Source organism: Zeugodacus cucurbitae, chromosome 6, assembly GCF_028554725.1.
Source record: "Zeugodacus cucurbitae isolate PBARC_wt_2022May chromosome 6, idZeuCucr1.2, whole genome shotgun sequence".
In the NCBI taxonomy this organism is placed as follows: Eukaryota; Metazoa; Arthropoda; class Insecta; order Diptera; family Tephritidae; genus Zeugodacus; species Zeugodacus cucurbitae.
In genome coordinates, this window is record NC_071671.1 from 29,148,408 (window position 1) to 29,163,901 (window position 15,494).

Genomic DNA, 15,494 nt, shown 5'->3' on the forward strand with positions numbered 1-15,494 from the left:
TCTATCCGTTTTGCAAGGTTATATGCAATTATATTTATAATAATAATAAATTTTTAAAAGTAATGCCAATTATTAACACAACACGTCCAGGAATTGGCAAATAAAATAAAAAGATGTAACTATTGAAAAGCTAACGAAAATGCTAGATAAAGTGGAACAAATATGTAAAAAAATAGTCATTAGAAGTACTTCCAACGCTACTTGGTCCAAATTTTGTGCAATTTAGCCCACTGTAGGCGTTTTTGACGCATTTTTACTGAAAAAAGTTTTTTGGATGGCCTACGGCCAGTTAGTCTTCACCGGTTTTGAATTTGTTCCGAATTCTAATCCGCTTAATATGGCGGTCATCCTTGGCAGTAGCCCTCTTCGGGAGCACGGAGCCAGCTTTGCGTTTTATTTGATGCAATGACGTGTACACTCAGGAAAATAATTAAAAGCGTTTTCTTGTATCTGAATAATGTACTTAGTATAATATATAATTTCCTGTAAATGAGAGATTGATTTGGTAATACTACATCGATTTTAAGTCACTGCACGTAAGTGTACCGTTTTTTTTTGTCCGCTACTGTACATAGGTGCATTTAAAGTTGTTCAAATATTTGAATATTTTTTACCATTACAGGAAAAAATGCAATATCAATTTTATGTACTAACATAGGTATCTATGAATATATTTATGTACATATATATATTTGGTATTTAAATTTATTATTAAACAAGTAAGGAAGGGCTAAGTTCGGGTGTCTTCTTCTTGACTGGCGTAGACACCGCTTACGGGGTTATAGCCGAGTCCACAACAGCACGCCACGCATCTCTCCTTTGGGCAGTTTGGCGCCAATTGGTAATACCAAGTGAAGACAGGTCCTTCTCCACCTGGTCCTTCCATCGGAGTGGAGGCCTCCCTCTTCATCGGCTTCCACCAGCGGGTACTGCATCGAAAACTTTCAACCGCTGTCTTTTTATTCGCTGGACTATGTCTATGTCGTCGAATAACACATACAGCTCATCATTCCATCGTCTGCAGTATTCGTCGTTGCCAATGTTTAAGGGACCATAAATCTTCCGCCAAACCTTTCTCTCGAAAACTTCTAGTGCCGTCTCATCGGATGTTGACACCGTCCACGCTTCTGCACCATAAAGTAGGATGGGAATGATGAGGGACTTGTAGAGTTTAGTTTTTGGTCGTCGAGAGAGGACTTTACTTTTCAATTGCCTACTTGCGGGTGTTGTTTCCAATGATATCGATATCCTCGCCGTACGCCAGTAGCTGTACACTCTTATAAAAAATTGTATTTCTCTGTTTAGCTCTGCGGCTCGTATTATTTTTTGCAGCATCAGGTTAAATAAGTCACACGATAGCGAGTCACCTTGTCTGAAACCTCGTTTGGTATCGAACGGCTCGGAGAGGTCCTTCCCGATCCTGGCGGAGCTTTTGGTGTTGCTCAACGTCAGCTTACACAGCCGTATTCGTTTTGCGGAGATACCAAATTCAGACATCGCGGCATAAAGGCAGCTCCTTTTCGTGATATCGACAGCAGCTTTAAAGTCGAAAAATAGATGGTGTGTGTCGATCCTCTATTCACGGGTCTTCTCCAAGATTTGGAGCATGGTGAATATCATGGTCAGTTGTTGATTTTCCAGGTCTAAAGACACTGTGATAAGGTCCAATCGGTTTGTTGATGGTGGGCTTTAGACTTTCACACAGTACGCTCGATAGAACCTTATAAGCGATGTTAAGGAGGATTAACCCACGGTAGTTGGCGCAGATTGTGGGGTTTCCCTTTTTGTGTATTGGGCAGAGTACACTGAGATTCCAATCGTCAGGCATCCTTTCTTCCGACCATATTCTGCAAAGAAGCTGATGCAAGCACCTTATCAGCTCTTCGCCGCCGTATTTGAATAGCTCGGATGGTAATCCATCGGCCCCCGCCGCCTTATTGTTCTTCAAGCGGGTAATTGCTACTCGAATTTCTTCACGGTCGGGCAATGGAACATCTGCTCCATCGTCGTCGATTGGGGAATCGGGTTCGCCATCTCCTGTTGTTGTACTTTCACTGCTATTCAGCAGGCTAGAGAAGTGTTCCCTCCACAAACTCAGTATACTCTGGTCCTCAATAACTAGATCACCTCTGGGGGTCCTACAAGAGTGTGCTCCGGTCTTGAAACCTTCAGTTAGTCGCCGGATCTTTTCGTAAAATTTTCGAGCATTACCCCCGTCGGCCAGCTTGTCAAGCTCTTCATACTCACGCATTTCGGCCTCTTTCTTTTTTTGTCTGCAGATGCGTCTCGCTTCCCACTCGGTATCTTTCCCATCCCGCTCGTGTTGCGGTCGATCGCAACATTGCGAGGTAGGCAGTCTGTTTTCTCTCCACTGCGAGACGACAATCCTCATCATACCAGCTGTTTTTTTGACTTTTCCGAAAACCAATGGTTTCGGTTGCAGATGTGCGTAAGGAGGTTGATATGCCGTCCCACAGCTCCCTTATACCGAGATGCTGATGAGTGCTCTCAGAGAGCAGGAGTGCAAGTCGAGTAGAAAATCGTTCGGCTGTCGGTTGTGATTGCAGCTTCTCGATGTCGAACCTTCCTTGTGTTTGTTGACGTGTGCGCTTTTGTACACAGATACGGGTGCGTATCTTAGCTGCTACAAGATAGTGGCCCGAGTCGATGTTGGGACCACGAACCGTACGCAAATCAAAAACACTGGAGACATGTCGTCCATTTATCACAACATGATCGATCTGGTTGCGAGTGATTCGATCCGGAGACAGCCAAGTAGCTTGGCGGATTTTCTTATGCTGGAATCTAGTACTGCAGACGACCATATTTCGGGCCCCGGCGAAGTCGATCAGCCTCAGACCGTTTGGCGATGTTTCGTCATGGAGGCTGAGTTTTACGACTGTTGTGCCAAAGCCACCTTCTTTACCCACCTTAGCGTTGAAATCGCCACGCACGGTTTTGACATCGTGGCGGGGGCAGCGTTCATAGATACGTTCTAGGCGCTCATAGCGTATCTTTGATCACTTCGTCCTTCTTTTCCGTCGGGGCGTGGGCACAAATCAGCGATATGTTGAAGAATCTCGCTTTGATGCGGATTGTGGCTAGACGTTCATCCACCGGGGTGAATGCCAGGACTCGGCGACGGAGTCTCTCTACCACCATAAATCCAACACCAAATTTGCGCTCCTTTATTTGGCCGCTGTAGTAGATGTCACAAGGACCCACCTTCTTCCGTCCTTGTCCTCTATCGCATTTCTTGGATTGCATGAGCCACATACAATCGTCCCTGGCCACTCCCAAGTGAATGGCAGTCAGAAACCTTCCTGACTTACGTCAACTTCTACATATGACTCCATCCTGCTTCGGGTGTCACCGAACATTTTAAACTCTCGCAATTTTTTTTATTTAAATTTATTAGTATTATATAATACACAATTTGACCCACATATTCGTCATACATATGGTTTAAAGTCCATTGAAAGTTGGAAACCTTAATATTAGGTTAGAAGCACCGAGGTCCTCATGTTTGATATATAGGGGACTTGAAAACCTATAGTCCGATTTCGGCGCTTTTTAGAAAGGAGCTGCCACACTATAAATGCATTATTTATGCAAAGTTCTGTTCCGATATATTTACTAGTGCTTACTTTACATATTCCAAAGTAAATTATTCTGATCGACTTCAAAGTTATGGCATATGGGAAGTAGGTTGTGAACCGATTTGGCCTATTTTCACAACATATCATTGGGATGTAAGGAAAATATTACAAACCAAGTTTCATTGATATTGGTCGAGTAGTTTCGGAGATATGGATTTTGACCCACCAGTCAACTACCAATCTTCAAGAACCTGTAAATAAAGTACTACATTGGGCAAAGAATTGGCAGATACGACTCAATGAAGCTAAGTCTGTACACATTGTTTACACGTATAATAAGATACAGTACTTGCCAATATTCAGAGACGGTGTACGAATACCATACTTCAACTCCGCTAAATATTTGGGAATGACACTTGATTCTAAGTTACGGTGGAAAATTCATGTAAAAAACAAACGGAAAGAGCTAGACATGCGACTCTGGAATATTAATTGGTTAATTGGTATCAAATCAGTGTTATCAATCGAAAATAAGATACTGATCTATAAACAAGTACTAAAACCGATATGGAGCTATGGTGCACAACTCTGGGGATGTACTAAAGCAAATAATAAGAAAGTCATCCAACAATTCCAAAACAAAATACTAAGACTAATTGTCTTAGGAGATCGGGTCATATGTAGAAGTTCACGCAAGTGAGGAAAGTTTCTGATTGCCATTCACTTGGGAGTGGCCAGGAACGCTTCTTTTGCATATGACTCAAGCAGCTCACCACTTCCGGTTTTAGACCAAGTATCCCCTGGGCAGCTAACAGACAATTAATTGAGTCCTGGCATTCACCCCGGTGGATGAACGTCTTGCCACAATCCGCATCAAAGCGAGGTTCTTCAACATATCGCTGATTTGCGCCCACGCCCCAACGGAAGAGAAGGACGATGTGACCAAAGATGCTTTCTATGAGCGCCTAGAACGCACCTATGAGCGCTGCCCCCGCCACGATGTCAAAATCGTGCTTGGCGATTTTAACGCCAGGGTGGGTAAAGAAGGTGTCTTTGGCACAACAGTCGGAAAATTCAGCCTCCATGACGAAACATCGCCAAACGGCCTGAGGCTGATCGACTTCGCTGGGGCCCGAAATATGGTTGTCTGTAGTACCAGATTCCAGCATAAAAAAATTCATCAAGCAACGTGGCTGTCCCCCGATCGAAACACGCGCAATCAAATCGATCACGTTGTGATAGACGGAAGACATGTCTCCAGTGTTTTAGACGTGCGTACGCTCCGAGGACCAAACATTGACTCGGACCATTATCTAGTAGCAGCAAAGATACGCACTCGCCTCTGTGCAGCAAAGAACGCCCGTCAACAAACACAAGGAAGGTTCGACGTCGAAAAGCTGCAATCACAACCGACAGCCGAATGATTTTCTACTCGACGTGCACTCCTGCTCTCTGAGAGCACTCAACAGCATCTCGATATAAGGGAGTTGTGGGACGGCATATCAAACTCATTGCATACCGCTGCAGCCGAAACAATTGGTCTCCGGCAACGCCAAAAAACCAGTTGGTACGATGAGAATTGTCGTTCCGCAGTGGAGAGAAAACAGACTGCCTACCTCGCAACGTTTCGATCGACCACAACACGTTCGGGGTGGGATAGATATCGAGAACTGAAGAGGGAAGCGAAACGCATTTGCAGACGTAAAAAGAAAGAGGCCGAAATGCGTGAGTATGAAAAGCTTGAAAAGCTGGCCGACATGGGTAATGCTCTAAAATTTTATGAAAAGATGAAGCGATTAACAGAAGGTTTCAAGACCGGAGCATTATCATGTAGAGACCGAGAAGGTAATCTGGTAACGGATGTCCAGAGCACACTGGGATTATGGAGGGAACACTTCTCCGACCTGCTCAATGGCAGTGAAAGTACAACACCAGGAGACGGCGAACCCGATTCCCCAATCGATGACGATGGAATAGATGTTCCATTACCGGACCATGAAGAAATTCGAATAGCAATTACCCGCTTGAAGAACAACAAAGCGGCGGGGGCCGATGGATTACCGGCCGAGCTATTCAAATACGGCGGCGAAGAACTGATAAGGTGCATGCATCAGCTTCTTTGTAGAATATGGTCGGAAGAAAGCATGCCTGACGATTGGAATCTTAGTGTGCTCTGCCCAATCCATAAGAAGGGAGACCCCACAATCTGCGCCAACTACCGTGGTATAAGTCTCCTCAATATCGCATATAAGGTTTTGTCGAGCATATTGTGTGAAAGACTAAAGCCCACCGTCAACGAACTGATTGGATCTTATCAGTGTGGCTTTAGACCTGGAAAATCCACAATGGACCAGATATTCACCATGCGCCAAATCTTGGAAAAGACCCGAGAGAGAAGAATCGATACTCACCATCTTTTTATCAATTTTAAAGCTGCCTTCGATAGCACGAAAAGGAGCTGCCTTTATGCCGCGATGTCTGAATTTGGTATCCCTGCAAAACTAATACGGCTATGTAAGCTGACGTTGAGCAACACCAAAAGCTCCGTCAGGATCGGGAAGGACCTCTCCGAGCCGTTCGATACCAAACGAGGCTTCAGACAGGGTGACTCACTATCGTGCGACTTCTTCAATCTATTGCTGGAAAAAAATGCGGGCTGCAGAACTAAATAGAGAGGGTACAATCTTCTACAAGAGTGTACAGCTCCTGGCGTATGCCGATGATATTGATATCATCGGAAGCAACAACCGCGACGTTTGTTATGCGTTTTCCAGACTAGATAAAGAAGCGAAGCGTATGGGTCTGGTGGTGAATGAGGACAAGACGAAATATCTCCTGTCATCAAACAAACAGTCAGCGCACTCGCGTCTTGGCTCCCACGTCACTGTTGACAGTCACAACTTTGAAGTTGTAGATAATTTCGTTTATCTGGGAACCAGCATTAACAACACCAACAATGTCAGCCTTGAAATCCAACGCAGAATCACTCTTGCCAACAGGTGCTACTTTGGACTGAGTAGGCAATTGAAAAGTAATGTCCTCTCTCGACGAACCAAAATCAAACTCTATAAGTCGCTCATTATTCCCGTCCTGATGTATGGCGCTGAAGCGTGGACGATGACAACATCCGATGAGACGACTCTTGGGGTTTTCGAGAGAAAGGTTTTGCGCAAGATTTATGGTCCTCTAAACATTGGCAACGGCGAATACCGCAGACGATGGAACGATGAGCTGTACGATTTATACGACGACATTGACATAATTCAGCGAATAAAAAGACAGCGGCTACGCTGGTTAGGTCATGTTGTACGGATGGAAGAAAACACTCCAGCTCTGAAAGTATTGGATGCAGTACCCGCTGGAGGAAGCCGCGGAAGAGGACGACCTCCACTCCGGTGGAAAGACAAAGTGCAAAGTGACCTGGCTTCACTTGGTGTTTCCAGTTGGCGCCAAAAAGCAAAAAAGAGGAATGAGTGGCGCGCTCTGGTGGATACGGCTATAATCACTTAAAGCGGTTCCTACGCCAAATATATATATATATATATATATATATATATAATTGTCAAAGCGCCTTGGTATTGTAGATGTGGTGATGTAGAGCGTGAAGGAAAACGTAAACTCAGTTAACGCAGAAATATTAAAAATTGTAGCAGCACATGAAGCAAGGTTAATAAAGCATTGTAACGAAAAAGTAGCCATGTTAACTTCTAGAGATGGACCGCCAAGTCGAGTCAAACTCGTAAAACCCAACGGTCTTTTAAACTAGTCAATACTCTCAGAGAAGTTTTGTAATTTTGTAATATACATATATATATTTATATCAAACTCAAGTTGCTTGTTAATCTTTCTTTTGTAAATATTTTTGATTCTAGTTGCAATCTAAGTTAAATAAATAAAAAAAGTTGTAAAACTCGTAGTACTGTACGCTTTGAGCGTTTCATGTGGTAAAATCCTAGTTCCAGTTAAATCCAGTTTGCACTGGTTTTATTTGACTTGTGTTAAAACACTTTCTTGACACATTAAATATTGAATGTTTTTGAACTTAGATGCTCAAAATGTATCCTTTAAAAGATTCCCTATAATTATATATAAAAAATGAATATCAGAATATGGCATTTACTGGCAAAAAAATTGCTAAAACGATAAATTTCCCTTGTCAAAACACTTTCTTGACAAACTGTATATGAAGGCTAGTGGAAATACTAAAATATCCAGTCATAACACCAGGTCTCACTATTATCAGGCAAAGTAAGTCTGAATTTCATAATGATATTTAGCAATGTGATATATGTATATTACAAAGGTTGACAAATATCTCCCTTCCGCCTTTTTGTATTTTAAAGTTTTCCTTCGTTAAAGGCAAATCCGCTAGAGAAACGTTCCGTGAGATTAATGGTGTTTTGGGGGATGGTAAATACTCTATCACTTCGAACTGCGGAGGAATGGTTTCGACAATTCAGAGCGGGTGAAAACGACACCATGGATAAGTCAGTCGGCGGAAGACCTGTGACTACGAATACCGATCAAATCATAGAAAACATCGCGTTAGACCAGCATGTAGCATCCCGTGACATCCCTAGGAGATGGGAGTTAGTCACCAAACCATTTCAAACCATCTGCAGTAGGCAGGATACACAAAAAAGATATCGCATGATTTGACCCAAAAAACCTTCTGGACCGAATCAACGCCTTCGAAATGCTGCTGAAACGGAACGAACTCGACCCATTTTTAAAGCGGTGACTGGCAACGAAAAATGGATCCCATACGACAATATCAAGAGTTTGGTGGGATTGGAAGGGAATCATCCACTATCAGCTGCTCCCATATGGCCAGACGCTTAATTCTACCATCTACTGCGAACAAGTGGACCGCTTGAAGCGTCCAGAATTGGCCAACAGGAAGGGTGTAGTGTTCCACCAGGACAACGCCAGACCACACACTTCGTTGATGACTCGTCAGAAGCTACGGGAGTTCGGATGGAAAGATTTATCGCACCCACCATATAGCCCGGACATAGCGCCAAGTGATTACCACCTGTTTCTGTCCATGGTGCACGCCCTTGGGGGTGTAAAGTTGAACTCAAAAGAGGCTTGTGAAAAGTGGCTGACCGAGTTCTTCGCAAATAAGGAAGGGGGCATTATGAAGTCTAGATAGAAACAGATTATCGAACGAAACGGCCCATATTTGAACTAAATCCGATCACTGTAACACTTTTTATAAAGCATTGAATAAATAGCAAAAAAAACGGAAGGGAGATATTGGCAACCTATATACGTATATGTATGTTTGTATGGTTGTATAGTGGAGTAATATACATATAAGTTAATTTCATTCTTATTTAAAAGAAAAAAAATAATATTGAAATACGAAATGGATGCTTTTAATCTTCCAATTTATTTTTATGACCATTACTACTGACTATTCATAACTATTACTACATTAAGACTATTTAATTATATTAAACTTAGCCCTATATAAATGTGCGATTTAGCTGACGCTGCTGATCAATTCGGTACGCGTGTTTCTTGATTCGCTGGCTTATTCCCGTGCTAGATTTTAGGCTGGGCTTGCATTTTAAATATATTGAAATAAATTGCAAAGCTTGCTCTTCCCCCTTGAATATATGCTTGCCCTCAAGCGATTTCTAGAAATATGGTATGTTATTGAATTGGGGGGGATGGGATCATGTGTAGAAGTTCACGTAAGTGACGAAAGTTTTTGATTGTCATTCACTTGGCAGTGGCCAGAAACGATTCTTCTCCACATGATTCAAGCAGCCCACGACTTCCGGTTTTAGACCAAGTATCCTCTGGGTAGCTAACAAACATCCGTTTGAAGTTGGTTGATGTCCTCATACGACTAAAGGCTGACATCACCAATCCAAGTCACCTCCTCCCATCACCTGACATCCAAGAAGTGCGATGGACGGGACAAGGACGGAAGAAGGTGGGTCCTTGTGACATCTACTACAGCGGCCATATAAAGGAGCGCAAATTTGGTGTTGGATTTGTGGTGGGAGAGAGACACCGTCGTCGAGTCCTGGCATTCACTCCGCTGGATGAACGTCTAGCCACAATCCGCATCAAAGCGAGGTTCTTCAACATATGGCTGATTTGCGCTCACGCCCCGACGGAAGAGAAGGACGAAGTGATCAAAGATACCTTCTATGAACGCCTAGAACGTACCTATGAGCGCTGCCCCCGCCACGATGTCAAAATCGTGCTTGGAGATTTCAACGCTAGGATGGGTAAAGAAGATGTCCTTGGCACAACAGTGGGAAAATTCAGCCTCCATGACGAAACATCACCAAACGGTCTGAGGCTGATCGACTTCGCCGGGGCCCGAAATATGGTCGTCTGTAGTACTAGATTCCAGCATAAGAAAATCCATCAAGCTACCAACATCGACTCTGGCCACTATCTTGTAGCAGCTAAGATACGCACACGTATCTGTGTACAAAAGCGCACACGTCAACAAACACAAGGAAGGTTCGACATCGAGAAGCTGCAATCACAACCGACAGCCGAACGATTTTCTACTCGACTTGCACTCCTGCTCTCTGAGAGCACTCATCAGCATCTCGGTATAAGGGAGTTGTGGGACGGCATATCAAACTCCTTACGTACATCTGCAACCAAAACCATTGGTTTTCGGAAAAGTCAAAAAAACAGCTGGTATGATGAGGATTGTCGTCTCGCAGTGGAGAGAAAACAGACTGCCTACCTCGCAATGTTGCGATCGACCGCAACACGAGCGGGATGGGAAAGATACCGAGAGCTGAAGAGGGAAGCGAGACGCATCTGCAGACAAAAAAAGAAAGAGGCCGAAATGCGTGAGTATGAAGAGCTTGACAAGCTGGCCGACGGGGGTAATGCTCGAAATTTTTACGAAAAGATCCGGCGACTAACTGAAGGTTTCAAGACCGGAGCACACTCCTGTAGGACCCCCAGAATTGATCTAGTTATTGATGACCAGAGTATACTGAGTTTGTGGAGGGAACACTTCTCCGACCTGCTGAATGGCAGTGAAAGTACAACACCAGGAGTTGGCGAACCCGTTTCCCCAATCGATTACGGTGGAATAGATGCTCCATTACCCGACCATGAAGATATTCGAATAGCAATTACCCGCCTGAAGAACAACAAAGCGGCAGGGGCCGATAGATTACCGGCTGAGCTATTCAAATACGTCGGCGAAGAACTAATAAGGTGCATGCATCAGCTTCTTTGCAAATATGGTCGGAAGAAAGCATGCCTGACGATTGGAATCTCAAAACTAATACGGCTGTGTAATTTGACGGTGAGCAACACCAAAAGCTCCGTCATGATTGGGAAGGATCTCTCCGAGCCGTTCGATACCAAACGAGGTTTCAGACAAGGTGACTCACTATCGTGCGACTTCTTTAACTTGATGTTGGAAAAAATAATACGAGCCGCAGAGCTAAGTAGAGAAGGTACAATCTTCTACAAGAGTGCACAGCTGCTGGCGTACAACAACCGCGCCGTTTGTTCTGCTTTTTCCCACATGGATAAGGAGGCGAAGCGAAGGGGTCTGGAGGTGAATGAGTACAAGACGAAATATCAAGAGGAAAATTTTGCGCAAGATTTATGGTTCTCAGAACATTGGCAACGGTGAATACCGCAGACGATGGAACGATGAGCTGTACGAGTTATACGACGACATTGACATAGTTCAGCGAATAAAAAGACAGCGGCTACGCTGACTAGGTCATGTTGTCCGAATGGACGAAAACACTCCAGTTCTGAAAGTGTTCGATGCAGTACCCGCCGGAGGAAGCCGAGGAAGGGGAAGGCCTCCACTCCGTTGGAGGGACCAGGTGGAAAGCGACCTGGTTACACTTGGAATCTCCAACTGGCGCCGAACTGCGAAGGAGAGAGAGGAGGCGCGCTCTCGTCGATTCGGCTATAACCGGCTAAACGGTTGAACGCCAATCACATACATACATACATTGAATTGGGGTAGGTTATTTTGTATCTCAATTGTTGAGAGCGGTGTTTCTGTGAGCGGTGTAGCAGAGAACTGCAAAACTCACTTTTTCCTTGAATCAGCTCATACGCAAAAGTATCTATTCAATTCCAATCACTGAGCGAAACACAGCGTTGAATAAAAATCAGCTCATGTTTACTTTCGCTCAGTGATTGGAAGTGAATAGAAACTTTTGCGTATGAGCTGATTCAAGAAAGAAGTGAGTTTTGCAGTTCTCTGGTATGTATATTGTTTTTGTATGCTTTGTTCGCGATCAGCTTATGCTTCACATGCATTGCACTAAGAATTTGGTACACATTGTGTTCTATTTGTTGAGTTTGATCATACCCATTGAGTTTGCTCATACCCATTGAGTTTGCTCATAGGCGTTGAGTTTGCTCTTTTGTGTTTTTGTTTTCATTCAACACGATCATTGTTGAGCCGAATGAGCGAACGCCTGAGTAGAGCTGTTTCAACACGAGCGTGAATAAACTCAGCAAGCAATCGAATTTACCACAATTGAGCTGAATTTAGCTCAGTAGCGAAAACATTCACGAATGCCAGTTTGAGCGCTTGAGCCGCTTGGGCTGATAGTTCGGGTATTGTTGGTGCATGAACATTTTTGCGCTCAACGGAAGCCGTTCTCTGCGGTGTAGGCCCTAGCTGCAATGTTATACTCTTCAGCCGTTGACTGTATTTGTTCAATCCCAAGACGAGAGTCAGAGCAATGCCAAAAAGCGTTACCAGAGTAATACTGTTGATCATAAAGTGTGGTTTAATGTGTTGCAATTGTCCTGTGTTGTTTAAATGCAATACTTCTAGAGCTTCTAGGGATAATATCCTCGATCGTTCAGTATCGTCAGGTGTAAACTGTACGAGAGGAATTCCTGGTTGCTAAACCGCTTGCTGTTGATTGGCACTGAATCATCTGATATTTGTATTAGGTAGGTGCCCTCTAAATGGAAATCTGCGCCATTCCAGGTTATGTTGACATTGTAGTTGTTTAATATAATGGTACCGTCGTCGATTTCTTCCACCTCTGCTACGTGGTCAGCATTGCAAAATCTACACATCGTTTTTTCTCCTTTAATTAATTTAGGAATACAATCTGAATTACTTATATTAAAAATATTGTTTTTATCGCAAATTTTTATATTTGCTACTGTTTTACAATTTTTTAGAACGCTATATATAAATTTTTTATTAGCGAATATTTCATTTGTGTTTAAATGTATAATTGAATTATTTTTTATTATTGGTTTTACAAGTATAATTTGATATTCTGTTTCTTCTATCGAAAGGTTTTCCAAATTGCTCTTTTTGAAAATGTTCTCTATTTCAATTAACTCGTCTTCATTCAATAAAATTGTGTTTATAATATTTAACCGTGCCCATTGAGATGCGTAATTAATATTAACTGTTATATTTCATAGTAATAGTCTGTAAATGTTAAAATTTGATAAGGTTTTTATGGATTGTTTTTCCTGATTCTTTTAAAATATGGGTGTTTTTGTTTTCCTTGACTACTTCCTTTCCTACCTGGTTGATAATTAATTACTTTCCTTCGATTTTTGTTATGGTTTAATAAGTCTGAGTATCTTTTTGCCTTAATATGTCGATGTTATCCTGTCGAGTCTTTTCATATTGATCTGGATCTGTTGTTACTTTCTTACCGTAAAATATCTCTAATGGTCGTTTCTTCGTAACTGAATGAAATGAGTAATTGTATTCGTATATTGCCCTGCCTAAAAGTTCTTTGAAATCTCGATGAGTGGATTCTTTTTTAAGACATCTCATTATTTCTGATAATGTCGAAGGAAATCGTTCTATTTGTCCGTTAACGGTGCTTTTGTATGGTGGAGCATTATAAATTTCTATTTCTAGTTCTTCTAACATGAATTTAATGGATTGTGAATTGAAAGATTTTTCATTGTCCAAAAAAATATGCTTAGAGACTCCGCAGTAAAATACAATATCGCGCAAAGGGCTTCTAATATCTTTTATTGCTTTAGATTCAATGATTCGAGCTTGAGCTAGTTTGGAAAATTTATTTATTGCGGTTAGTACAAGATGTCGTTCTGTTTAGTAGATGTCAATATGCAGTATATGACCGGGGTATTCTGGAATTGCAGTTATAATAGTAGGTATTAAACCATGATTAGAATTTTCAGCGTTGTGCTGTGTGGAAATGATAGAATGAATTTGTTCAGTTGTTATTTTTGAGATTGTATCATCTTCAACGTTCTCTTTTCCCGATTTATCAAGTACGTTGTTGTCGATTTCGTCTACTCGGTCTTTATGTATGTATGTGATTGGCGTTGCAACCGTTTAGCCGGTTATAGCCGAATCGACGATAGTGCGCCACCTCTCTCTCTCCTTCGCAGTTCGGCGCCAGTTGGAGATCCCAAGTGTAACCAGGTCGCTCTCCACCTGGTCCCTCCAACGGAGTGGAGGCCTTCCCCTTCCTCGGCTTCTCCCGGCGGGTACTGCATCGAACCCTTTCAGGGCTGGAGTGTTTTCGTCCATTCGGACAACATGACCTAGCCAGCGTAACCGCTGTCTTTTTATTCGCTGAACTATGTCAATGTCGTCGTATAACTCGTACAGCTCATCGTTCCATCGTCTGCGGAATTCGCCGTTGCCAATGTTCTGAGGACCATAAATCTTGTGCAAAATTTTCCTCTCGAAAACTCCTGGTGTCGTCTCATCTGATGTTGACATCGTCCAAGCTTCTGCACCGTAGAGCAGGACGGGAAGCGACTTGTAGAGCTTGATTTTGGTTCGTCGAGAGAGGACTTTACTGTTCAATTGCCTACTCAGTCCAAAGTAGCACCTGTTGGCAAGAGTTATTCTGCGCTGGATTTCGAGGCTGACATTGTTCGTGTTGTTGATGCTGGTTCCCAGGTATACGAAATTATCTACGACCTCGAAGTGATGACTGTCAACAGTGACGTGGGAGCCAAGACGCGAATGCGCCGACTGTTTGCTTGATGACAGGAGATATTTCGTCTTGTCCTCATTCACCTCCAGACCCATTCGTTTCGCCTCCTTATCTATGCGGGAAAAAGCAGAACAAACGGCGCGGTTGTTGCTTCCGATGATATCAATATCTCCGGCTCTTATAATTTTTTCCAGCATCAGATTAAAGAAGTCGCACGATAGTGAGTCACCTCGTCTGAAACCTCGTTTGGTATCGAACGGCTCGGAGAGGTCCTTCCCAATCATGACGGAGCTTTTGGTGTTGCTCAACGTCAATTTACACAGCCGTATTAGTTTTGCGGGGATACCAAATTCAGACATCGCGGCATAAAGGCAACTCCTTTTCGTACTGTCGAAAGCAGCTTTAAAGTCGACAAAGAGGTGGTGTGTGTTGATCCTACTTTCACGGGTCTTCTCCAAAATTTGGCGCATGGTGAATATCTGGTCAGTTGTCGATTTTCCAGGTCTAAAGCCAAACTGATAAGGTCCAATCAGTTTGTTGACGGTGGGCTTTAGTCTTTCACACAGTACGCTCGATAGAACCTTGTATGCGATATTTAGGAGGCTGATCCCACGGTAATTGGCGCAGATTGTGGGATCTTCCTTTTTATGGATTGGGCAGAGCACACTGAGATTCCAATCGTCAGTCATGCTTTCTTCCGACCATATTCTGCAAAGAAGCTGATGCATGCACCTTATCAGTTCTTCGCCGCCGTATTTGAATAGTTCTGCCGGTAATCTATCGGCCCCGCTGCTTTGTTGTTCTTCAAGCGGGTAATTGCTATTCGAATTTCTTCATGGTCGGGTAATGGAACATCTGTTCCATCGTCATCAATACATATATACACGGTCTTGAAATTTTCGTAATCTGTCGTTGTAGCGTACGTTTCAGCGGATTGTGTTTCCTCTTCTTTATTAGAAGTTTGTAT

At 43.1% G+C, this 15,494-nt stretch overlaps 1 protein-coding gene across 26 annotated transcripts in view; it reads right to left on the bottom strand.

Moving 5' to 3' along the window:
* Positions 1-15,494, bottom strand: part of Ptprq_4 (phosphatidylinositol phosphatase PTPRQ) — a 474,745-nt gene that overhangs the window by 73,487 nt on the left and 385,764 nt on the right. The gene's annotated exons all lie outside the window — the stretch shown is intronic.